The sequence below is a fragment of the Pyrus communis genome, chromosome 16, assembly GCF_041283825.1.
Source record: "Pyrus communis isolate YQ-2024b chromosome 16, ASM4128382v1, whole genome shotgun sequence".
Classification (NCBI taxonomy): Eukaryota; Viridiplantae; Streptophyta; class Magnoliopsida; order Rosales; family Rosaceae; genus Pyrus; species Pyrus communis.
The window spans coordinates 1657720-1685569 of NC_142580.1; the positions used below are offsets into that span (position 1 = coordinate 1657720).

General features: G+C 33.5%; 2 long non-coding RNA genes and 1 pseudogene across 3 annotated transcripts; all 3 read right to left on the reverse strand.

The window, feature by feature from the left end:
* Positions 1-2080: 2080 nt before the first annotated feature.
* On the reverse strand, positions 2081-4045 carry LOC137732208 (uncharacterized). The gene is made up of 2 exons (XR_011068317.2): positions 3669-4045; positions 2081-3478 (listed from the first exon to the last, which is right to left on the reverse strand). It is a non-coding gene; the product is annotated as an uncharacterized LOC137732208 (long non-coding RNA).
* An 11612-nt stretch (positions 4046-15657) lies between these two features.
* Positions 15658-17392, reverse strand: LOC148689805 (uncharacterized). The gene is made up of 3 exons (XR_015957978.1): positions 17266-17392; positions 16064-17137; positions 15658-15934 (listed from the first exon to the last, which is right to left on the reverse strand). It is a non-coding gene; the product is annotated as an uncharacterized LOC148689805 (long non-coding RNA).
* A 2944-nt stretch (positions 17393-20336) lies between these two features.
* Positions 20337-25250, reverse strand: LOC137732245 (uncharacterized; annotated as a pseudogene). Its single transcript, XR_011068320.2, has 2 exons — positions 25092-25250; positions 20337-24995 (listed from the first exon to the last, which is right to left on the reverse strand). The product of XR_011068320.2 is annotated as an uncharacterized LOC137732245 (transcript).
* Between the last annotated feature and the right edge of the window lie 2600 nt (positions 25251-27850).

Sequence of the window (27850 nt, forward strand, 5' to 3'; positions counted from 1 at the left end):
TAAAATATTAGTATCAGAGAAATATAGATATACAAATTTGTGAAAATATTGATAGAAATTTGGTCAAAATATGGAAATTCAAAAAGAAACTTTAGAGAATGTCACACTAGTTTAAACAAAATATAAGAGTTTCTCTGATATTTAATTGAAATGTCAGAAATAGAGACCAAAACTATTAATTTTAGCTGAAATTTAAGAGTTTCTCCAATATAGGATGAAGTCGGGCTCATTTGAATATGCTTTTAAAATGACTGAAAGCGCTTTTAGAGAAAATGTTTTTAGGTTCCAAAAGCACTTAAATTTCTGCAAGAAGCACCAGTTATGTATTTCTTCCATAAAGCACTTTAAGTGCTTTTCTAGGATTTACTTGCATTTTTACGAAAAATTGGTTTTAAAAGTATTTTCACCAAATGTGCTTTTAGTTATTTTAAAAACACATCTAAACGAGAACTAAACTTCTTCCTCTTTTCATATCTTTTTCTAATTTTTATATAATTTTAAGAATTATTGAATGTATTGAAAAAAATTCAAACGCTGCTCATACTATTTTCACTCTCACCTTTTTACTAAATGGTATATGATAAATTGGATGGGACTACAACTTATATATTTTTTTGGAAACCTAGCTTTCAAAACGTTTTTACAAGTCGTGGTTCGATCCCCACCCATGCAACTAATACTATTTCAAGTAGTTTTGTAACTTGATACGGCATATAACACTATTCACTTTGTTTAATATGAGCCCATCACCTTTTAGGTCTTTACTCAAAGTATCCTTGCAAAATTCGTGGAAAGATGAATCATTTAATCATTAGGAGCATTTTTCCTCAACACAGTAAATTATGGTGTATGCTTAGCATACATCTAAAAATTTATCACGTGTCATTTCACTTAATTTTGATTTAACTTGTTTCAAAATTGAAAATGTAACATTTAATGTGAAAGTTAACTAGAATTAGGTAAAAAGATACGTGTCAGATGATTAGGTGTATAGTAAGCATACATCATAATTTATGGTGATAAAAAAAAAACTCATTAATAGAATATTGTTGAAGCAAAAGATTTTCCTCCAAAATCATATCAATTACACAACCACATTTGAAAATGGAAATGGCGGCTCCCTGTAGTAAGTATGACTTTAAATTTTGAGGATATGTGAGGAAGAAATGCATATTAGCCACAAGATTGTATTAGGTTAAGATCTAAAGTATTTGACAACTTAATAAAGAAAAATCAACTTAAATCCATGAACCTTTAGAAAACTCATTTTATTGTTTTGTTTTATTAAGTTATCAAATATTTTAAGTCTATAAACTAATATACTCTTATGGCTAATTTGCATTTGATCTTCGCAAGTCCTCATTTAAGGACCTTAAGAGAGCATGACTCTTTAATTTAATAGGAAAATTGGTTACTGCAAAACAACCAGCTGGAAGTAGTAGAGTACTGTGTTTTTATATATTTGGGGATGGAGGGGCACCCACAAATCTTGATTGATTGGAAACCGAGTTTAAACACACTTCACTTTGTTCACCCTCCAAAAAAGAAAGAAAGTTCAAATCAGATAATTTAATTGGTAAACCAGATAAAACCAGATAACAAATACTACTAATTTGTTATAAAAGTGAATCAGATCATTTGAGAAACAAAGGAATCTAAAACTGCGGCGAGTACAGTGGTGATCTGTGTGGGCAGGGAGATGGATGAAATTAGACTGGAGACCTAGAGTTTTTTTTTTTTTTTTTTTTTTAAATAAATTTACGATTAGTAAGAGGAGGAAGAGAGTTCGAAATTATTACATTAATTTAGGAGAGCGAGGAAGTTTGGAACTGGGAACGCATGGATAAAAACTCAACACCTTATCCACTAGAATATTAAAGTCGAAATTCAAAGTTCAAAATCTTACTTTGTATCGGATATATAGGGAAATGAATTATAATATGTGCATATAATGATAAATTTTGATGAATACGATGATTAATTTTCAAAACCATATAAATTTGGTTAGCATAAAAAAGGTTTATGAATTTCACATTATATACTGGTAACAAAATAAAAATACAAGAAGTTCACATTAGAATATTAACAAAATTGAATGACTTATGTTTAGTTGTTTCACGTCTAATTACACTGAGACATTTAATGATACAAACTCCACAATATTTATCGTGTTATGCAAGTAATATATAATGCAAGCTGGGAAATAATGTCAATGTAATTATATAGTAGTGAATTGTTGATCCTTTGATGTTCACTCCAAATTTTGGCATTTGTATCAAATCGAGCCTCTACGTAGCAACTGATCATGATCCTCCATCGTCCCTTCACTGGGAGTTGAGTCTCCATGCATCATCACAAATCACATGTTGAAATTTGTCAAGAAATATCAAATTTGTTAATTTGAAGAAAGAAAGAAAGGTTGATTAGATTAGGCTAAGAGAGACGAAGTGAATTACCTGGGCATAATCACCTCTCTGATGAAAGTTGATCCGCTTCCTAATAAACTTCATATGCAAACATAAGGTCAAGAATCAAGATGTTGAATTCCATGCAAACCCTTGTCAAATGAACAGTATCTTGCTCATACCTCAGACTCGCTGTTTGTTCGACCTATCAACATTCTATGGTAGCAGGTTAGCTAGTCACCACTAGGTAAACCCTAAACCACATTATTTTCTAATTAATTAAGGACTTGCTTATACGGCTCATGCTATTTACATTCTACAGTTCAAAACCAAGGAAATATATACTACTTTAGTGTAAGTAGCTTAATCTAATTTGGTAACTAGATTAGTTTCAAATCCAATTTAATTAGTATAACCGACATACACCTGAAAATAGAAAGTTGGTGGCCGCAAAATTCCAACGATTATCAAAATTATGATGTTAAATTACCACAAAAGTGGTACTTAGCAACTTATAGCCAGCCTATTACTATTTCTTTCAATTTCTTTCTTCTTCATATTTCAAAAGGAAAAGAAGGAAAGCCAAAAGATACCTAAACCACTTCCCAAATTAATCGGATAACTGCATATATATAAACTGGATCAGCTTGGGAGTTTTTGCTTTTTTTTTTTCCTTCTAGGTTAATGACTGTTTTATGGATAACTCAATAAATTTATAGGTTACTGCAGTCGATCTCGATCAACTAATAGGTCATACTCCAAGATGCCACAGAAAAAAATAGCTAGTTACCTACTAAAAAGCTGCCTTGTTTAACTTCTTAGATGATCAATCAAGTTGATTAATTTAGAAAGAAAAAACCATGATTACTTTCTAATTAGGGTTTTCAAGGGTACTATATATGCCTAACCTTTACCTTAGGTTTCAGGACGAACAGACAACGAAACTAAGATTATTTGCAAAGGGACTGCTCACTTGACAAGCATAGCATGGAATCCACTCACCCGTATCAAAACATATCAACACATCCGCGATCCTCGATCATATTTGTTGACTTTCTATATTTCTTTATTTTCTGCAAAAATCTCACACAAGTTATCATCCCATCTGAAAAAGTAAAAAAAAAAAAAAAACACAACAAACATATTTGATATGGACTAAGTACGTAAATTATAATGAAATTAAGGTTCCACCATATAATTAATTGGTAGTATGAGGAGTAGCCCAATATCATATATAAGCACATAGCAAACATTGTCCCTCACCAATGTGTGACAACTCTCAACATGCCCCCGCACATGTGGTGGATTTTCAAGCCTACACGTGGACAACAACTGGATGACGTGGAGCGCGTGTGGCCGTTGGGCTTCACACGTGGACAATCTTGCTCTGATACCATAATGAAATTTGAGGTTCCACCATAAACCAATTGGCAGTATGGGGAGTAGCCCAAGATCATATAAGCACATAGCAAACCTTGTCCCTCACCAATGTGGGATAACTCTCAGCAAATCAAACTAAATAATTAGCACAACTACGGAAGAACGTATACGTACGTCAAAGCGGAAGAAGAGAGGGAGAAGAACGTGGTCTTTTGAGCAAGAGACCAAACTGGGAGGTGTACTACAGCTGCTGGGTTTGAGCTTCATTTTATAGAGATAGGAATGAACCTTTCTATGATTCAATTACAAATCATTGGTGGAGCTTGCGATTTCTATACGGATCTTCATGTCAGCCAAATCCTTACACGTGATAGATCATTGACTAATCGATATTTAATTGTTGTGTTTCCCATTCATGAGAAATAGTTTAAAAAGTTAATGATAGGTAAGATTCATTGGTATAGGATCAATGGACGGTGTAAATTGTAGCACCTGCCACATTAGGGATTGATAGGACAACATACGTAGTCCGACATTCATGTCAAACTTTTAGCTACCACTGACTTTATGGCTTATGATTAATTTACAAGTAATGCTGAGCATATTAATTTTTCAGCCTAAATTTTAAGAGAAATGTTAAGGAGATTTTCAAAAGTGGGAGTTTTCATAGATTGTCTTTCACCTCATTTTTTTGCACAATGTTTGATAATATTGACACGATAATTAACATTAAACTGTGAGGTGATAGAGAGTTCACGGAGAGTCCCACTTTGAAAGAGTTTCCTAAGTATTTCTCAATTGGTAAATTAGATGTTGTGTTAGGGATAGTAAATAAACACGTTAATCACACTCAAATAATAATTCAATCGTCAACAATAACTTTATATAGTTTACAAAATTTGATTTAAATAATCAGTCTTTCTAAAATTACCTTTAATTCATTAGCTAGCTCACTTTCCACTCATTTGTTTCATGTTACTTTTTTGCTTCGGATGATTATATATCCACCTTAATTTGTTCTCATTTAACAGATTTCTTAAAAGTAACCCTTGATGGTTGGCTGAAATTTCAAGATATTTGAACAATAAATACACTAGATTTTTTTATGGGTCATTTTGATTCCGGTCCCTAATTAGTCTAATTGTTAGATTGAAACCTTGTTTGTTAAAATATTTTGATTGATGTCATTAGCATCATTTAAGAGATTTAATTCATGTATTTATGCATTTAATTAATGTCCCACAAATTATGAAATTTAAACAAATTCAAATAATATTTTTAAAGTACTTAAAAATCAATAATAGAGTAATATTGTTCTTCACAAAATTATAGCAAAAAAATAATGTACGCACATAATTACTAATATATTTTAAAACGTAAAATAAATACATATAATTAGCATGTATACATTTAGCAAAATTAAAAAATGGGTACGAATAAATTAAAAAATATGGGTACAAATAAAAACAAAAGTTTTAAAAATATGGGCACAAAAAGAAATTAATATATGGGTACAAATTAAAAATGAAAGGAAAATTGGTACAGATTGAAAAAGGGTTGCAAATAAAAAATGGGTACAAACTAAAAATGAAGTATATGACAAAAAATTTAGCCATAAATATAAATATATCATATGTAGCATTTCTAACAATAAATGAACATATTTAGAAATAAAAAATATTGTTACAGTCATATTTAGAATATGAATGTGATTGCATAAATCCTAGCAAATATGAGAATGTATCTTCTATTCCTATTAGGAGTTGATTACCTATTGAATGTTGTAATCCTAAAAGGGTAAGGTTTTTGCCTATCCTACTACCATAAATAAAGGTACAATGGGGTGATACAAACACACCTCACAATTAAATCACTCTCTCCTCTCTCTAATTGTTGCCGGCTCTAATTGTCGCCGGCCCCCCCTTCTCACTAAACCCTAAAGATCGTTCAATTAAATAGGCATACAACAAATATTTTATTATTAAAACCTAAGGACATTGATTAAAAATTAAAAAGGAATAAGGTTTTAATTAATGGAGTAGCAAAAACAGGAATGTGAACCTAATTTTTTTTATATATATACAAGTGATGTAAACTCGTTTAAATTATGAAACAGGAGTTCGAACTCGTGCGGAAAGAACATCACACCACTCAAACTAATTTGTCTAAGATGGAGGCCGCTGCATATATAATATAAACCTAATATTATTGGAAATACATTTTTGTTTAAATATTGTAGGATGCATGCATGATTGAATAAGGTTAATTCATATGGATTCATCAATATAAAAATATCTGCTGGTGTGGAAGGGAACTAGGGTATTATTACAAGAGGCTGAGCAACGTGGTTTATTGTTAATTCATATACTTATTTATGATGAACCTGCGCTCTCCACTCTCCATGCATATGATGTCATATTATATACGTGGGATATACTTAATGGGAATGAATCCCGCATTGATGAAATAAGGGATTTTGCATGCGCTTATAAATAGTTGGACTTCTCCCTATATTGCTATTTAGTTTTATGGTGAAACCTCAACTTCTTCATTATACATGGGCTTAATTTGAGATCTCTCTCGGCAAATAATCAAAACGAGAAATAGCGTAACAAATAAAAACTTCAGCCTACATACGTAGGGCTTGGAAGATCATAATTCCTACTATATATGTTGCTAGAAATCAAACCAACATTTTTATAACAGAAACTGTATATGGATTCTCCTTAAACATCTCGTTCAACAATAGAAAACTGGAGATGGTTTTACTTGTGTTAGTTTGATCATGAGCTGTTTAATAAGTTTCTTTTAGAGTTAATTAACTGGATAAGCAATATATATAATCTGCTCATCAGAGATCTTGCCAGGCTCCAAGCTGATGGAGGTCCTACGTATTTTCCAGTCCAGATTATATTATGTAGCAAGCTCGGGAACAGAAATGGGTCATCAGATAGCTTAGTTATGACAATTAAGAATCAAACTGAAAGACCGAACAATTAAATCCGGCTTGTTAAATCACTTTTCGAGAATACAGTTCAAAGGGACCTTAATAACCTGAAGCACAATGGACATCTGCACAGAAAACCAAAAATGACTCATCCTACTACAAAGCCAAATTTAATCCATCTTCTTAATTCGTGATCCCTTTGTATCTGTGAACAGAAAATTTTATGAGTGCTTAGACCTTTGAGTTAAGAAATATCATGTAATATATTTCCCTAATATGGTTTATGTCAAATGCCACCAAAAGAGGGATACCATTTTCTAGGACATTGATGTAGGGTTAATTGGTTGACCTACTGATGTATATATTGTACTATAAAGTTCATCAATAGAATATTATTCGAAACCAATTCAGTCTGCTCCTTTTCAATTGCTCTGCCATTTAGCCATTTTAATATTCATCCTCTTTAAGATGGTATACTGAGCATCAGGTCCTGGTACTTGATTGCCTGCGTTTTCAACCCTTGTTGTTTTACAAACATCATGTCAGACATAGACCTTCAACCACAACGACAAAACAGTCAAACCCTTAGCAAGGTCGGTATGGATTCATCAAATCCATATTATGTTTATAATTCAGATAGTCCTGGTTATATGCTCGTTCCGGAAAAATTGAATGGATCCAACTATCCATCTTGGAGCAAATCCACGATTCATGCTCTCACAGCCAAAAACAAAATTGATTTTGTTGATGGCTCCATTCAGCCTCCATCAGCAAAGGATCAACCAAAAGAACACGCTCACTAGAATCAATGCAATAGTATGATTTTAACATGGTTGCTAAATTCGTAGAGCCTGATTTATCCAAAGGAGTTGTTTATGCCAAAAGCGCTCAATAGGTATGGGAAGATTTTAAAGATCAATTCTCACAAAAGAATGCACCAACAATTTATCAAATCTAGAAATCCATCGCATCCCTCTCTCAAGGTTCCATGACAATTTCAGCTTATTTTACAAAACTTAAAGCCTTTGGGATGAGTTAGAGACTCGTCGACCTCTTCTCTTCTGCGACCAGACTAAGGCACATAATGAACAAATAGAAGAAGATCGAATGATGCAATTTCTCATGGGTCTAAACGATGTCTATAATGGAGTGTGAAGTAATATTCTCATGGTGGCACCTTTGCCTAAAGTTCGTCAAGCCTACTCACTTTTTATTCAGGAAGAAATACAAAAACAAATGTCTTCGGGATCGAATGAAAATTTTTCCATTGCTGCAGCAGTTCAAAGTCGATCAAACCATTCCTTCAATAGTTCCAAAAATTTCCGTTATGAATACTGTGATAAAGACAGACATACAATTGATAATTGTAGGACTAAAAAATATCATTGCAAGTTCTGTGATCAAAGAGGCCACATTGAAGATAGATGCCGATTTAAAAATGGCATGAATGGAGGAAGTCATAAAGCACAACAACGTTTCCAAGGCAGCAACATCCCACGTGCTACCCATGCCTCTTCTCCTGCTGACAATGCAGCGTCGGGTCCCATCACTGCTGCAAACGCAACACATGTCATTGCTCAGACACAGACGCAACCTTCACTTGTCATTCCTCAAACACAGACGCAACCTTCACCAAACCCGTTGCAAGGACTTTTTGCTGACCAACTACAACAATTGGCTCACGTTGTATCCATGATGAATTTAAACAATACCTCTGGTAATAACAATGCTTATGCAAATGGAGCAAGTCTATCTCTTTTTACTGTTGCATCCATTAATTCTGTATATACTCAACCTTGGATTTTGGATAACGGGGCTACCAATCATATCATTTCAGATTCTTCTCTTTTTACCAAAAGCACATCTTCACCAATATCCACTGTCAAATTACCCACTGGCTCTTCTGCCACAATCACTTATACAGGAACCGTACCATTCAATTCAGATATTACCTTAGACAATGTTTTATATGTTCATTCTTTTCACTTAAATCTCATATCTGCCAATTAAGTCACTGATTCTCTAAATTGTTGTGCCATTTTGTTTCCCATTATCTGTGTCTTGCAAGACTTGGTTACGGGGAAGATGATTGGATCGGGTAAACAACATGGTGGTCCTTATTACATGTCCCTGTTGCAACGAATGCCTCTCTCCTGTCAAGTTTCTCATTCCTCCAATTTGTGGCATTTGCAACTTGGACATTCTTCACCTACTCGCCTTAAATTACTATTTCCTTCGTTGTCTTCAAATAATTTTTCTTTCGATAATAATTGTACTGTTTGTCCCATGGTTAAACAAACCAGACTTCCATTTCCTTTAAGTTCTATATCAACTCATGCTCCCTTTGATTTATTACATTGTGATATATGGGGTCCTCATAAAATTCCCACACATTCGGGGGCTCGATTCTTTCTTACCATTGTCAATGATTTTTCTAGGTGCACATTGATTTTTTTGATGCAACATAAATATGAAACTCAACACCTTTTAAAATCTTTTGTTACTTTTGCTCATATACAATTTCATGCAAAAATAAAAGCAGTAAGGGTTGACAATGGGTCTGAGTTTTTGTCCATGAAAGATTTTTAGGAAAACTAATGAAAATGACTTGAAAACTTTGAGTTTTAACAATAAGGACAAAATAAAGGGTAAAGTGAATAGTACCAGGTTTGACTTTTTAGTGTAAAAATGTGGTTTTTCGTTAAAGTGAATAGTATCGTGGACTTTTCGTCAAAACTTCCAAGATTTTTTTTCAAACCAATGGCATTGAATATCAACACACATGTGTCTACACTCCACAACAAAATGGTGTTGTCGAACGTAAGCATGTCACATTCTCATTGTTGCACGTAGCTTACGCTTCCAATCTCAGGTACCCCTTTCATTTTGGGGTGAGTGTGTATCCACTGTTGTCTATCTCATTAATCGATTACCATCTCTTTTGTTATCTTACAAATCTCCTTTTGAGTTATTATATAAACGTCCGCCATCTTTTGACCACTTGAAAGTTTTTGGTTGTTTGTGTTTTGCTACTGTTGTTCACCTTACTCATAAATACAACCCTCATGCTAAACGCTATGTCTTTGTTGGATACCCACTGATCAAAGGGGTTATAAACTATATGATTTGGAAACTAAAAAAATTCTTTGTCAACTGTGATGTTAAATTTACTGAAAATACCTTCCCTTTCCAGTCTCTACCTTCATCCCTCTGACCCATACCCTTCTCATACATGACAGCAGGCCCCTCATACCCCATACCCCATACCTACCTGGTCTTGCTGACACCACACTCACACCGCCAGCTTATCAAACCTCTCATCCATCACCCTCAAACCTATCTAACCTTTGTACCCTACCACTTACTCCTCCCCCCCCCTGACATGCTCCCACCACCCCATCTTACTTTTCCTGACATGTTTCCATCAACTTCCTTACCCACTGCCATGCCTACCTCTCCTACCTCACCATCCACTGACATGTCTGCTCTATCATCTACCATATCCCATCCACCAGATGCCACGTCCGCTTAGTCACCCTCTCCACCCCTCCTACGTCAATCTTTCTGTCCTAAGCAACCTCCTATATGCAATAAAGACTATCATGTGACTAACCAGATTAGTCACTCTCCTTTGACATCTCGTTCTTCCACAGGTACTCGTTACCCTCTTTCTAATTTTCTTTCTTATTCACGCATTTCTTCTGGCCATTGTGCTTTTCTAGCCAACATTACAAGTCTTACTGAACCTACTTGATATGCCCAGGCTATCCTTGATCCTAATTGGTGACATGCCATGCATGCAAAATTAATGGCTTTGCACGAAAACAATACATGGACCATGGTTCCCTTACCTGTAAGACATAAACCAATTGGCTGCAAATGGGTCTATAAAATCAAATACAACTCTGGCACAATTGAGCGGTACAAGGCTCGTCTTGTTGCAAAAGGATACACTCAAATTGAGGGCATTGATTATCAAGAAACCGTTTCTCCTTCCGCCAAACTCACTACTCTTCGTTGTCTCCTTGCTGTTGCCAATGCACATCATTGGTTCGTTCATCAACTGGATGTTTAGAATGCTTCTCTCCATGGTGATTTGCATGAAGTTGTTTTCATGGAACCTCTTCTTGGTCTTCGCCGACAGGGGAAGAACATTGTATGTCGGCTTAACAAATCTTTATATGGACTCAAACAGGCTTCTAGAAACTGGTTTTCGACTTTTTCAGTCACCATTCAGAAAGCAGGTTACCAACAATCAAAAGCTGATTATTCTCTTTTTACTAAGGCTCAAGGTACTTCGTTTACTGCAATCCTTATCTATGTGGATGACAAACTTCTTACAGGGAATGATCTTCAAGAAATGGAACACCTCAAAAAACATTTCTTCTCACACACTTCCGCATCAAAGATCTTGGTGATTTGAAATATTTTTTGGGCATTGAATTTTCTCGTTCTCAAAAAGGCATTTTCATGTCTCAGAGAAAATATGCACTAGACATTTTGTAGGATTCTGGACTTACGGGAGCATGCCCAGACAAGTTTCCAATGGGACAAAATTTGAAACTCACTCCCACTGACGGAGCATTGTTAGATGATCCCACCAAGTACAGAAGACAAGTCGGACGATTGATTTATCTTACTGTCACTAGGCCTGACATAGTCTTTTCAGTTCGCACAATGAGTCAATTCATGCATGAGCTTCGCAAGCCTCATTGGGATGCATCTTTACGAATTCTCAGGTACATCAAAAGTACTCTTGGTCAAGGTTTATTATTTCTTGTCTCTGACAATCTTGAGTTAAAAGCTTTTTGTGATTCCGATTGGGGAGGTTGTCGTGCCATAAGAAGGTCACTTATAGGATATTGTGTTTTTCTTGGAAATTCTCTCATCTCATGGAAATCCAAGAAATAAGACAATATTTCTCGATCATCTGCAGAAGCCGGATATCGAGCTATGGCCAACACATATTTAGAGTTAACTTGGCTACGCTATTTATTGCAAGATTTAAAAGTTCCGCAAAAGGCTCCCACATCATTATTTTGTGACAATCAAGCTGCCTTATATATTGCAGCTAATCCTGTTTTTCACGAGTTTACGAAGCATATTGAAATTGATTGTCACATTGTTCGAGAAAAACGGGCTGGAATGATTATTCCCTCACATGTACCTACATGTTTCCAGTTAGCAGATTTATTTTCAAAAGCCTTCTGAAAAGATCAATTTGCGACACTAAGTGACAAAGTTAGGAGTTCATAATATGCACTCTCCAACTTGAGGGGGAGTATTAAGAAATATCATGTAATATATTTACCTAATAGGTTTATGTCAAATCCCACCAAAAGAGGGATACGATTTTCTAGGACATTAATGTAGGGTTAATTGGTTGACCGACTAATGTATATATTCTACTGTAAAGTTCATCAATAGAATATTATTCGAAACCAATTCAGTCTGCCCGCTCTGCTATTTAGCCATTTTAATATTCATCTTTTTTAAGACTTTGGGATGAAAATATTGAAGCTGGAGATGACAAAACAGATCATATGTTCGGTACTTCTTACTGAGACCACCATGAATTCATCAAGACAAGCTTGGTTACATAAATTATTAAGCATACATTGTGGACAGAAATTAACTCTAGCAATGTGAACCACAAGGCAAAGATTACAACACATGTGGCCCGCCTAACCGAGACCTAGTGTCAAAATCTTCCTAACTTATCTCCACCAAAAACATACGATTGCTAGATTCTACGGACAATAAGTGTGATTGTCTCTTCTGTGCTTGAGTGAAACTCCGGATAGGCGGATACGGAGTTACAATGAAATAAAATGCCAACTATGAAATTTAAGGATGCCACGGCCCATGGTTTAACATCATGCTCTTAACTTGCTTCGATATGGACAAAAGTAAGCAGATCAGCTGCTTAGAAACAACTGTAACTTATACAACCAACGATGGTAAGGGGTACCATTTATGAAAAGATACACTTAGTTTCACATGGCACGAGACGATAGCTTCCCATAACAACTGCATTGCAGTCTGCACTCGATGACGCAAATTAGTTATTTCCTTTCAACCAACTAACTGAACTAACTGCAAATAGCTCTGTAGCCTCACATAACATAGGCCATATAAGCCAAGTTCTTGAGTAAAAAACAGCTAACCCTCCCTCGTAAAAAACATTAGAACATCTAGAAAGTGCACGCAAACCTTACATCTTACAGTTTAAGTTTCTCGCTAAATTTCCGGAAAATAGGAACATAATTGCTATACTTGGCCTAAAACAAAGCGTAATGGGTTTTATAATTCATAAAGTCTACCCCACTTAGTGAGGAAGGCTTTGTTGTTGTAAGGAACATAATATACTAAACTAAACTAGTCATTCATTGTTCCGAAATTACTCATGTCTTTGATCTGTAAATACGCGAACTAAATTAGTAACATTACCCAATAAAGGAAAACCCAGATGCATTTCCAGTTGAAAACTTCACAAATAAATTATAAAAATAACAAAAAAAAATTGAATTTTTGTGACTGAGGTGAGCTGGAATAAACAGGGTCAATCGATTCAGAGAACAAATTTTACTATTAAACACAATACAGATCAAAAGAAAAGAACTTTAAGCAAATTAAGTGAGTTGAAACAGTGCAAGTAGCAACCTGAAGAGGAAAAGCTCTCTTCTTTGTGGTGGTGGTGGTGGTGGTTGACACCGACATCGAGCGCTTCGTGGGCAACTGGGTTTCTCCGACCGCGGCCAGAAGACGCGAACCGCCCACCACATTGCTGCAACTAGAGAATGCCATCTGTCTCTCCCGGAAAAGATCAACGGTCTCAAGGCTCCAACTAGTTATTTATTGCAGAGTTTGAAGGGGAAGAAGACCGGCCGGACTCCGTGCTGGAGGGACAAAAGGTCGAGATGGGCTGGTCTTTGACGGCTCAACTTAATTTTTGGTTCTGAAGTTATTGGGCCTTGGGTAACAATCTTTCATTGATCCGTCCTGGTTGTATTTATGAGTGATGGTTTTTTTTTTTGAACAAAAAACTAGCAGTTTTGGTTAAACTTCTTATTTATGAGTTTTGTTATACGCATTCATTTATACTCAATGTTTAAAATATCGGTACAAAAAAAATATAGATATGCAAATTTATGAAAATATTGATGGATATATCGATATTAATATTGGTCGCCTTTAATAAAAATGATAGAAATTTGGTCAAAACGTGAAAATTCAAAAAGAAACTTTAAAGAATGTCACAATAGTTTAAACAAAATATAAGAGTTTCTCTGATATTTAACTGAAATGTCATAAATAGAGACCAAAACTGTCAATTTTAACTGAAATTTAAGAGTTTCTCCAATATAGGGTGAAGTCTAAACTTCTCCCTCTTTACATATCTTTTTCTTATTTTTATATATTTTTACGAAATTATTGAATGTATAAAAAAAATTTCAAACGAAAAAATTTCAAACGCTGCTCATACTATTTTCACACTCACCTTTTGACTAAATGGTATATGATAAATTGGATGGGACCACGACATATATATATATATATATTGGAAACATAGCTTTCAAAACGTTTTTTCAAATCGTGGTTCAATCCCCACCCACGTTACTAATACCATTTCAAGTAGTTTAGTAGCTTAATACGGCATATGACACCATTCACTTTGTTTAATTTGAGCCCATTACCTTTTAGGTCACTACTCAAAAGTATCCTTGCAAAATTCCTTGAAAGATGAATCATTTAATATGACATTAGGAGCAATTTTCCTCAACACTATAAATTATGGTGTATGCTTAGCATACATCTAAAAATATGTTATGTGTTATTTCACTTAATCTTGGTTTAACTTTTTTTTAAATTGAAAATGTAACATTTAATGTGAAAGTTAACTAGAGTTAGATGAAAATATATGTGGCAAATGATTAGGTGTATAGTAAACATACATCATAATTTATGGTAGTGAAAAAATGACTCATTAATAGAATATTGTTGAAGCAAAAGATTTTCCTCCAAAATCATATCAAGTACACAACCACATTTGAAGATGGAAATGGCAGCTCCCAGTAGTAAGTATGACTTTAAATTTTGAGGGATATGTGAGGACAAAATGCATATTAGACATAAGATTGTATTAGGTTAAAATCTAAAGTATTTGACAACTTAATAAAGAAAAATCAACTTAAATCCATGAACCTTTAGAAAACTCATTTATTGTTTTGTTTTATTAAGTTATCAAATATTTTAAGTCTATAAACTAATCTAATCTTATGGCTAATTTGTATTTGATCTTCACAAGTTCTCATTTGAGAGAGCATGACTCTTTAATTTAATAGGAAAATTGGTTACTGCAAAACAACCAGCTGGAAACCAAGTTAAAACCCACTTCACCTTAATATTTGGGGATGGAGGGGCATCCACAAATCTTTATTGATTGGAAACCAAGTTAAAACCCACTTCACCTTGTTCAACCCCACCGCGGCACCGCACCCCCCCCCCCCCCCCCCCCAAAAAAAAAAAGAAGTTCAAATCAGATAATTAAATTGGTATAACAAATACTACTAATTTGTTATAAAAGTGAATCAGATCATTTGAGAAACGAAGGAATCTAAAACTGCGGCGAGTACAGTGGTGATCAGTGTGGGTAGGGAGATGGATAAAATTAGACAAGAGATCTAGAGTTTTTTTTTTAAATAATAATAATTTACTATTAGTAAGAGGAGGAAGAGAGTTTGAAACTATTACCTTAATTTAGGAGAGCAAGGAAATTTCGAACTCGGAACACTACATGGATAAAAACTCAACACCTTATCCACTAAAATATTAAAGTGGAAATTCAGAGTTCAAAATCTTACTTTGTATTGGTTAGCATAAAAAAGGTTGTTGAATTTCACATTATATACTGGTAACAAAATAAAAATACAAGAATTTCACATTAGAATATTAACAAAATCGAATGACTTATGTTTAGTTGTTTCACGTCTAATTACACCGAGACATTTTATGATCCAAACTCCACAATATTTATCGTGTTATGCAAGTAATATATAATGCAAGCTGGAAAATAATATCAATGTAATTATATAGTAGTCAACCGTTTACCCCTCGCTGTTCGCTTCGGTCCAAATCTTGGCATTTGTATCAAATTGAGCCTCTACGTAGCAACTGATCATGATCCTTCATCGTCCCTTCACTGGGAGTTGAGCGTCCATGCATCATGACAAATCACATGTTGAAATTTGTCAAGAAACATCAAATTTATTAATTTGAAGAAAGAAAGAAAAGTTGATTAGATTAGGCTAAGAGAGACGAAGTGAATTACCTGGGCATAATCACCTTTCTGATGAAAGTTGATCCGCTTCCTAACAAACTTCACATGCAAACATAAGGTCAAGAATCAAGATGTTGAATTCCATGCAAAACCTTGTCAAATGAACAGTCTCTTGCTTATTCCTCAGGCTCGCTGTCTCTTCGACCTATCAACATTCTATGGCAGCGGGCTAGCTAGTCACCACTAGGTAAACCCTAAACCACATTATTTTTCTAATTAATTAAGGACTTTGCTTATACGGCTCATGCTAATTACATTCTACAAGGAAATACTACTTTAGTGTAAGTAGCTTAATTTAATTTGGTAACTAGATTAGTTTCAAATCCAATTTAATTAGTATAACCGACATACACCTGAAAATAGAAACTTAGAAAGTTGGTGACTGTAGCCGCAAAAACTAGGGTAAAATTCCAACGATTATCAAAATTATGATGTTAAATTACCACAAAAGTGGTACTTAGCAACTTATAGCTTGCCCATTACTATTTCTTTCAATTTCTTTCTTCTTCATATTTCAAAGGGAAAAGAAGGAAAGCCAAAAGATACCTAAACCACTTCCCATATGAATCTGATAAATGCATATATATATATATATATATATATATATATATATATAAACTGGATTAGCTTGGGAGTTTTTGCTTCTTCTTTTTTTCCTTCTAGGTTAATGACTGTTTTATGCATAACTCAATAAATTTATAGGTTACTGCAGTCGATCTCGATCAACTACTAGGTCATACTCCAAGATGCCACATAATAAATAGCTAGTTATCTACTAATAAGCTGCCTTGTTTAACTTCTTAGATGATCAATCAAGTTGATTAATTTAGAAAGAGAAAAACATGATTACTTTCTAATTAGGGTTTTCAAGGGTACTCTGCCTAACCTTTACCTTAGGTTTCAGGTCGAACAGACAATGAAACTAAGATTATTTGCAAAGGGACTGCTCACTTGACGAGCATAGCATGGAATCCACTCACCCATATCAAAACACATCAACACATCAACACATCCGCGATCCTCGAGCATATATATTTGTTGACTTGTTCTAGATTTCTTTATTTTCTGCAAAAATCTCACACAAGTTATCATCCCATCTGAAAAAAAAAAAACACAACAAATATATTTGATTTGGACTAAGTACTTAAATCAAACTAAATAATTAGCACAACTACGGAAGAACGTATACGTACGTCAAAGCGGAAGAAGAGAGGGAGAAGACCGTGGTCTTTTGAGCAAGAGACCTAACTGGGAGGTGTACTACAGCTGCTGGGTTTGAGCTTCATTTTATAGAGATAAGAATGAACCTTTCTATGATTATCATTTTCAATTACAAATCATTGGTGGAGTGTGCGAATACTATAGGGATCTTCATATCAGCTAAATCGTTACACGTGATAATCGATATTTCAATAATTTGATTGTTTGTGCTTCCCTCTCATAAGAAATAGTTAAAAAAAAATTAATTATAGGCAAGATTCATTAATATAGTATAAAAGTACGGTGTAAATTGCAGCAGCTGGCACATTAGGGATTTAGGACAGTACATAGTCCGACATTCATGTAAAACCTTTAACGTGGTGGACCACCTACTTTATAGCTAATGATTAATTTTTGAAGGCGGACAATCTACTTTACAGCTTATGATTAATTCGAGTGATACTAAATAGATTAATTTTTTAGGTTAAATTTTAAAAGAAATGTTAAGATGATTTTCAAAAGTGGGAGTTTTCATGAATTTTCTTTCATCTTATATTTTTTGCACAATGTTTGATAATATTGATAAGAAAATTAACGTTAAATTGTGAGATGATACAGAGTTCATGAATAGTTCCACTTTGAAAGAATTTTCTAAATATTTCTCAATTGATAATTTATATGTTGTGTCAGCGATAATAAATAAACACGTTAATCACATTCAGATAATAATTTAATCATCAATAATTACTTCATATAGTTTACAAAATTTGATTTAAATAATCAATTTTTCTAAAATTACCTTTAATTCATTAGCCAGCTCACTTTCCACTCATTTGTTTCATGTTACTTTTTTGCCTCCGATGAGACAAAAACTTGTGTGGGGCTTGGCTTGCCACTGGATTTCGTTGAGTGGCATTACAATCCACTCAAAACTCGCCACGTGGCAAGTCTTAAATATATTCTTTTATCATTCTTTTATATAAAATATCATTCTTTTATATTTATAATTTTTATAATTATTTTTTTAACTAATTAATATATTATATATATTAATGTTATGTTTCCTTTTTTATTTCTTTCCCCCTATATTTTTTCTTTCTTTATACAATAGTTGCTTTGATCATGTGACATGAATAACCCACATATATAGATGTAGTAGGGTTATTTTCTTTTCTTTTAATTGGGGGTTTTTGGGTTCGGGTGAGGTTTTGTGGATTTTTATATTTATAATATGAATTAGGGTATCTTCTATGTTTGCTACCTTCTTTATTATGAGTCTTTAATTAATATATTAGTCTAATCTTTGATTTTTTTTTTTTTCAATTGATAGGTTGCTGCTGAGGCAATGGAGTTTGAAGAAGATTTGAAAATCGGAATGGTGGTGCATTCAGACGCTGAAGCTTACAGATACCTGGTTGCTTTCCATGATAAACTTGGAGTGGGTGCATAACTTTATTTTATTTTATTTTATTTTATTTAAAGAAAGAAAGAAATGAAATTGGGAAAGAAAGAAAGGGGAGGGAGTCCTATGACCTACGGCAAAACAAAGTGTGTGGGGGGGGGGGGGGTGATTTGGGAAGAAAAAAAATAAGGGGAAAGAAATAAAAAAGGAAACATAACATTAATATATATAATATATTAATTAGTTAAAAATATAATTATAAAAAATTTAAATATAAAAGAATGATAAAAGAATATATTTAAGACTTGCCACGTGGGGGGGGATTTGGAAAGAAAAAAAAATAGGGGGAAAGAAATAAAAAAAGGAAACATAACATTAATATATATATATAATATTAATTAGTTAAAAAAATAATTATAAAAATTTTAAATATAAAAGAATGACAAAAGAATATATTTAAGACTTGCCACGTGGCAAGTTTTAAGTGGATTGTAGTGTCATTCAGCGAAGTCTAGTGGCAAGCTAAGCCTCATACAAGTTTTTCTCCTCGGGTGATTATATATCCACCTTAATTTGTTCTCTTTTAACAGATTTCTTAAAAGTAACCCTTGATGGTTGGCTGAAATCTCATGATACTTGGACAATAAATACACTAGATTTTTTTTATAGCTACAAGTGATGTAAACTCGTTCAAATTATGAAAAAGGAGTTCGGACTCGTGTGGAAGAAAATCACACCACTCAAACTAATTTGTTTGTTTAAATATTGAAGGATGCACGCATGATTGAATAAGGTTAATTATCCCATGTGGATTCATCAATATAAAAATATCTGCCGGTGTGGAAGGGAACTAGGGTATTATTAAAAGGCTGTGCTCGTGTGATTCTGAAATGTCGATAGAATCCGAGGGTCGAATACTAGATGTGCTCGTGTCAAACTCAGGAGAGCAAGGAAGACGGTGTTTGGATCATCGTTTTGATCGGGTTGGGTTTGGCTTATTTCTTGTTTTGGAGGTTTCAGATGAGACACCTCGTTGGCAACTTGAACAAAAAAACCAATTAGTCTTTTGGAGGCTTTTTTTTTTTTTTTTTTTTTTTTGGTTTTTCATGTTTTTTGTTTTTTTGTTTTTGTTTTCATTTAGCAGATTACTATTTTGACACTTGTAAGTTGTTTGCTCGTTATTATGAAATAGAATAAATTAGTTTTTATCATACTTGTGCAAAACTAAGTACAATGATATTCTAGGATTTCATACTGTTGACTCCACTTAGTAAGATATGGCGTTGTTATTGTTATTGTACATTTGATCTTCCAAAATACAATGCCATTTACCAACATTGGAACAATTATTACAATATTTTGTTGAAGAAAAAGAATCAGCTGAACACAAGTGATATTTCTACTCTAAACTACTCTAAGAAAAGAGAGAGGGTTTGAATTAGAGTCGATATGAGTTGAAGAAGACCATAATCATCAGGACAATCCACCACTAGTGTCTAGACAAGTTCAACATGCTTTTTTAACCTCATTTGCTCCTCATGCGTTGCAAAATTATAAAATATTTGTTTAAAGTGCCGTTCCTCCTTGTCGAAAAAGAAAATTCCAAATTACTTTGACTTGGAGTGCAGATAGCTAAAAACAGAATTGTCCAAAGTCGTTAAATAAGGAGTAAAAATGATCATGCACTCATAGGTTTATTACTCATAGGTTCATAGAGTTCTCAACCAAAAGTCCGAACCCAAAAAAAAGTTTGATCAACCCCAACAGTGGGATGACCATTTATCTGAATCGACAATTACCCATTTCAAGGGAGAATTACTTCAACAGGTGGTAGCAATGTCTGAGGCTTTTTCTCCTCCGGCGATGGCGGTGATGGATACGCCTCTTTCCCGTCATTGGTTTTTGGCTTTGACAAACCAAAGTGCTTAGTGCTCCCTTATCTTCTCTAACTTTTCAAAAATCTTCTTCCTGATCTCGGGATTGACAACGCGTTCGTCCGCAGGTTCTACTGGAAGAAGGGTGAGTGCTGCCAGTGTCCCAACAGGCACAGACAACATCACATCTCTTTGTGAAACTCCGAAGGCTTTCAGAGCCTCTACTTTTTCTTTTCCCTCACTTCTCAAGTGCAAAGATAACATCACATCTCAGAGATGAGTTGAAAAGTAAAAGACAAGTAATTGTTCTACAATCCATCGCAGTTTCAGTTTCTGTAAAAGATGATGCTCGAAAGTACTAAACAATGAAAAATCAAGTTGCAGCCTACTTACCCTACATCTCTGGGCCTTATGACAATTAAGAATCAAACTGAAAGACCGAACAATTAAATCCGGCTTTTTACAACTTAATCACTTTTCAAGAATACAGTTCAAAGGGACCTTAATAACCTGAAGCACAATGGACCACTGCACAGAAAACCAAAAAAGACTCATCCTACTACAAAGCCAAATTTAATCCATCTTCTTAATTCGTGATCCCTTTGTATCTGTGAACAGAAAAAATTATCAGTGCTTAGACCTTTGGGATGAAAACATTGAAGCTGGAGATGACAAAACAGATCATATGTTCGGTCCTTCTTACTGAGATAACCATGAATTCATCAAGACAAGCTTGATTACATAAATTATTAAGCATACATTGTGGACAGAAATTAACTCTAGCAATGTGAACCACAAGGCAAAGATTACAACACATGTGGCCCGCCTAACCGAGACTTAGTAACAAAATCTTCGTAACTTATCTCCACCAAAAACATACGATTGCTAGATTCTATAGACAATAAGTGAGATTGTCTCTTCTCTGCTTGAGTGAAACTCCGGATAGGCCGATACGGAGTTACAATGAAATAAAGTGCCAACTATGAAATTTAAGGTTGCAACGGCCCATGACTTAACATCATGCTCTTAACTTGCTTTGATATGGACAAAAGTAACCAGATCAGCTGCTTAGAAACAACCGTAACTTGTACAACCAAGTGACCAACGATGGTAAGGGGTACCATTTATGAAAAGATACACTTAGTTTCACATGGCACGAGACGATAGCTTCCCATAATAACTGCATTGCAGTCTGCACTCGATGACGCAAATTAGTTATTTCCCTTGAACCAACTAACTGAACTAACTGCAAATAGCTCTGTAACCCTCCCTCATAACAAACATTAGAACATCAAAAAAGTGCACGCAAACCTTACATCTTACAGTTTAAGTTTCTCGGTAATTAAATTTCCGGAAATAAGGAACATAATTTCTATAGTTGGCCCAAAACAAAGCGTAATGACATTCTAGGATGGCACTACGACTTATATATTTTTTTGGAAACATAGCTTTCAAAACGTTTTTACAAGTCGTGGTTCGATCCCCACCCACGCTACTAGCTAGACATACCATTTAAAGTAGTTTAGTAACTTAATACGGCATATGACACTATTCACTTTGTTTAATTTGAGTCCATAACCTTTTAGGTCATTACTCAAAGTAATCTTGCAAAATTCCTTGAAAGATGAATCGTTTAGAGTATTTTTCCTCAACACTATAAATTATGGTGTATGCTCAGTATATATCTGAAAATCTTTCACATGTCATTTCACTTAACTTTGGTTTAATTTTTTTCAAAATTGAAAAGAAAACATTTAATGTGACAGTTAATTAGAGTTCGGTGAAAAGACACATAACAGATGATTAGGTGTATAGTAAGCATACATCATAATTTATGGTAGTGAAAAAATGACTCATTAATAGAATATTGTTGAAGCAAAAGATTTTCCTCCAAAATCATATCAAGTACACAACGACATTTGAAGATGGAAATGGCAGCTCCCTGTAGTAAGTATAACTTTAAATTTTGAGGATATGTGAGGATGAAATGCATATTAGACACAAGATTGTATTAGGTTAAGATCTAAAGTATTTGACAACTTAATAAAGAAAAATCAACTTAAATCCATGAATCTTTAGAAAACTCATTTTATTGTTTTGTTTTATTAAGTTATCAAATATTTTAAGTCTATAAACTAATCTAATCTTGTGGCTAATTTGCATTTGATCTTCACAAGTTCTCATTTGAGAGAGCATGACTCTTTAATTTAATAGGAAAATTGGTTACTGCAAAACAACCAGCTGGAAGTAGTAGAGTACTGTGTTTTTTTTTTATATTTGGGGATGAAGGGGCATCCACAAACCTTTATTGATTGGAAACCAAGTTTAAACCCACTTCACTTTGTTCACCCCCCAAAAAAGAAAGAAAGTTCAAATCAGATAATTTAATTGGTAAACCAGATGACAAATACTCCCGAAAATGGTGGATAACCGTGATTTGCCACCAATTGTCCCTTTTTTATCCATGTGTTTCGACAAAAACAAAAAAAAAACAAAAAAACAAAAAAAAAAAAAAAAAAAAACAGATAAAAATACTACTAATTTGTTATAAAAAGTGAATCAAATCATTTGAGAAACAAATGAATCTAAAACTGCGGCCAGTCCAGTGGTGAGTATGGGTAGGGAGATGGATAAAATTAGACTAGAGATCAAGAGTTTTTTTTTTTTTTTTAATTACGATTATTAAGTGGATGAAGAAGGTTCGAAACTATTACATTAATTTAGGAGAGCGAGGAAGTTTCAAACCCGGAACGCATAGATAGAAAATCAACACCTTATCTACTAAAGTATTAAAATGGAAATCCAGAGTTCAGAATCTTACTTTGTATCGGAATGATATACAGGGAAATGAATTATATATGTGCATATAATGATAAATTTTGATGAATACTATGATTAATTTTCAAAACCATATAAATTTGGTTAGCATAAAAAAGGTTTATGAATTTCATATTATATACGGGTAACAAAATAAAAATACAAGAATTTCACATTAGAATATTGACAAAATCGAATGACTTATGTTTAGTTGTTTCACATCTAATTACACCGAGGCATTTACAGATACTGATACAAACTCCATAGTATTTATCGTGTTATGCAAATAATATATGGTGCAAGCTGGGAAATAATGTCAATGTAATTATATAGTAGTGTACCATTGACCCTTTGCTGTTCACTCCAAATCTTGGCATTCGTATCAAACGAGCCACTACGTAGCAACTGATCATGATCCTCCATCGTCCCTTCACTGGGAGTTGAGCCTCCATGCATCATCACAAATCGCATGTTGAAATTTGTCAAGAATATCAAATATATTAATTTGAAGAAAGAAAGAAAAGTTGACTAGATTAGAGGCTAAGAGAGACTAAGTGAATTACCTGGGCTTAATCACCTTTCTGATGAAAGTTGATCCGCTTCCTAATAAACTTCATATGCAAACATAAAGTCAAGAATCAAGATGTTGAATTCCATGCAAACCCTTGTCAAATGAACAGTCTCTTGCTTATACATCAGGCTCGCTGTCTCTTCGACCTATGAACATTCTATGGTAGCAGGCTAGCTAGTCACGACTAGGTAAACCCTAAACCACATTATTTTTCTAATTAATTAAGGACTTGCTTATACGGCTCATGCTAATTACATTTTACAGTTAGAAATCAAGGAAATACTACTTTAGTGTAAGTAACTTAATCTAATTTGGTAACTAGATTAGTTTCAAATCCAATTCAATTAGTATAACCGACATACACCTGAAAATAGAAAATTGGTGGCCGCAGCCGCAAAAACTAGGGTAAAATTCCAACGATTATCAAAATTATGATGTTAAATTACCACAAAAGTGGTACTTAGCAACTTATAGCCAGCCTATTACTATTTCCTTCAATTTCTTTCTTCTTCATATTTCAAAAGGAAAAGAAGGAAAGCCAAAAGATACCTAAACCACTTCCCAAATGAATCTGATAAATGCATATGCATAAACTGGATTAGCTTGGGAGTTTTTGCTTTTTTTTTTCCCTTCTAGTTTAATGACTGTTTTATGCATAACTCAACAAATTTATAGGTTACTGCAGTCGATCTCGATCAACTAGGTCATACTCCAAGATGCCACAAAATAAATAGCTAGTTATCTACTAATAAGCTGCCTTGTTTAACTTCTTAGATGATCAATCAAGTTGATTAATTTAGAAAGAGAAAAACATGATTACTTTCTAATTAGGGTTTTCAAGGGTACTATGCCTAACCTTTACCTTAGGTTTCAGGTCGAACAGACAACGAAACTAAGATTATTTGCAACGGGACTGCTCACTTGACAAGCATAGCATGGAATCCACTCACCCATATCAAAACACATCAACACATCAGCGATCCTCGATCATAAATATTTGTTGACTTGTTCTAGATTTCTTTATTTTCTGCAAAAATCTCACACAAGTCATCATCCCATCTGAAAAAAAAAAAAACACAACAAACATATTTGATTTGGAATAAGTACGTAAATCAAACTAAATAGTTAGCAAAACTACGGAGAACGTATACGTACGTCAAAGCGGAAGAAGGGAGAGAGAAGAACGTGGTCTTTTGAGCAAGAGACCAAACTGGGAGGTGCAATACAGCTGCTGGTTTGAGCTTCATTTTATAGAGATTAGCAGATGAGCACACACTCTATATGTGTGAACAACCGCTCATCTCCTCCCACGTTCTCCTCAAATGCAACGGCTTTAGTTCATTCAAACTATCCAAAAAACATCATGATTTCACTTACGTGTATGAAAAAAGTGATTGTGGGACAATTTCTCTTAATAAATGTATATTTTTTATCTTATGTAAATGTCGATATAAAATTACTATTTTGCCCTTATTATGTAAATATTGTGTATCAAAAGTGAGGGCAAAATAAGAAAAAAGGAGGGAAAGTTCAAAAGATACAAAATTACTATTTTGCCCTCCTCATGTCAACATTGTGTATTCAAAAGTGAGGATAAAATTATAAGAAAATGAGGTAAAAAGTTGACAAGTCCTCTTCTCTTAATAGAATAGATGGAATAGATAAGAAGGAACCTTTCTGTGGTTATCATTTTCAATTACAAATTATTGGTGGAGCGTGTGAATTCTATACGGATCTTCATGTCAGCTGAATCCTTACACGTGACAGATCATTGACCAATCGATATTTAATTGTTGTGTTTCCCTCTCATAAGAAATAGTTAAAAATAATAATTATAGGTAAGATTCATTGATATAGGATCAATGGACGGTGTAAATTGTATCAGCTGTCACATTCGGGATTTAGGACAACATACATGGTCCGACATTCATGTAAAACTTGTAACGTGGTGGACCACCTACTTTATATCTTATGATTAATTCACAAGTAATGCTAAGCTGATTAATTTTTCAGACTAAATTTTAAGAGAAATGTTAAGTAAATTTGCAAAAGTGAAAGTCATTATAGACTCTCTTTTACTTCATATTTTTTTGCCCAATATTTGATAATATTGGCACGAGAATTAACGTTAAATTATGAGGTGATAGAGAGTTCATAGAGAGTCCTACTTTGAAAGAGTTTCCTAAGTATTTCTCAATTGGTAAATTATATGTTGTGTCAGCAATAGTAAATAAACACGTTAATCACACTTAAATAATAATTAATCGTCAACAATCACTTCATATAGTTTACAAAATTTGATTTAAATAACCAGTCTTTCTAAAATTACCTTTAATTCATTAGCTAGCTCACTTTCCACTCATTTGTTTCATTTTACTTTTTTGCTTCAGATGATTATATATCCACCTTAATTTGTTCTCTTTTAACAGATTTCTTAAAAGTAACCCTTGATGGTTGGCTGAAATTTCATGATATTTGGACAATAAATACACTAGAGTTTTTTAAATATACAAGTGATGTAAACTCGTTTAAATTATGAAAAAGGAGTTCGAACTCGTGTGGAAAGAAAATCACACCACTCAAATTAATTTGTCTAAGATGGAGGCTGCATAATATAAACCTAATATTATTAGAAATGCATTTTTGTTTAAATATTGTAGGATGCATGCATCATTGAATAAAGTTAATTATCCCATGTGGATTCATCAATATAAAAATATTTGCTAGTGTGGAAGGGAACTAGGGTATTATTACAAAGGCCGAGCAACGTGGTTTATTGTTAATTCATATACTTAATTATGGTGAACCTGCGCTCTCCACTCTCCATGCATATGATGTCATATTATATATGTGGGATATACATAATGAAAATGAGTCTCACATTGATGAAAGAAAAGACTTTATATGCGCTTGTAAGTAATTGAGATTCTCCCTATATTACCATTTAGTTTTATAGTGGAACCTCAACTTCTACAATACTGCATTATACATGTGCTTAATTTGACCTATATTGAAAATATGAAGTATATCCCTTGGAATTCAATTTTCATTAACTAAAACCCACAATTGTAAAATTTTATAATAAAAACTCAATGACTAGGCTCCAACTAAGCAATATCCATAATTAAGTATGATTTAGCAAAATTGGTATTTTTGGACGTCTAAATTACCCCTAATATCATTGACTTTGGGTCTATTACTTGTTATCTACATTTATTTTATATTATTTCATTCAATTACACGTTTTAAAACGTTTATGCAGATTTGGAAAAGAAAAATTTTAGTGTCATGATTTCCAATGCATATTAATAACAAAAATTACATGATATTAGAGTTTTGATTCCTTATATAGTTGTTTTCACATTTATGTAAAATGAGCATTTTTTTTCCTTTTCAAATAATTGTAACAGGTAAATTAGTATTTTTCACAGATATACAAATGTTATTTTAGTCAAAATTACCAATAATAATATCAAAACGCACCTAAAATATGTAATAATACATGTAAAATAATTTACCTACAGAATAAATGAATGTTGATTGATTGCAAACAACACATAATAAAAAAAAATGTGCCTAGTATATGTAATAATACATGCAAAATAGTTTACCTACAAAATAAAAGGATGTTTTTAGCCAATTGATTCAAAGTTAATTAATTACCTATATTCTACTTAAAAATATAGGTAATTTATTTCACACAGATATAATAATAACAAAATGTGCCTAATGTATACATGCAAAATAATTTACCATACCTACAATGATTGTCAAACAAATATAAGAAATGGATGGTAAGACAAGTATAAAGTAGATACTTTTGTAATAATAAAGCACTTATGTGCCATAATTATGGTGGATAATTAAATTCATCAACATAATTAGGGTGTTGTGGCACAATTGTAAATATTTTG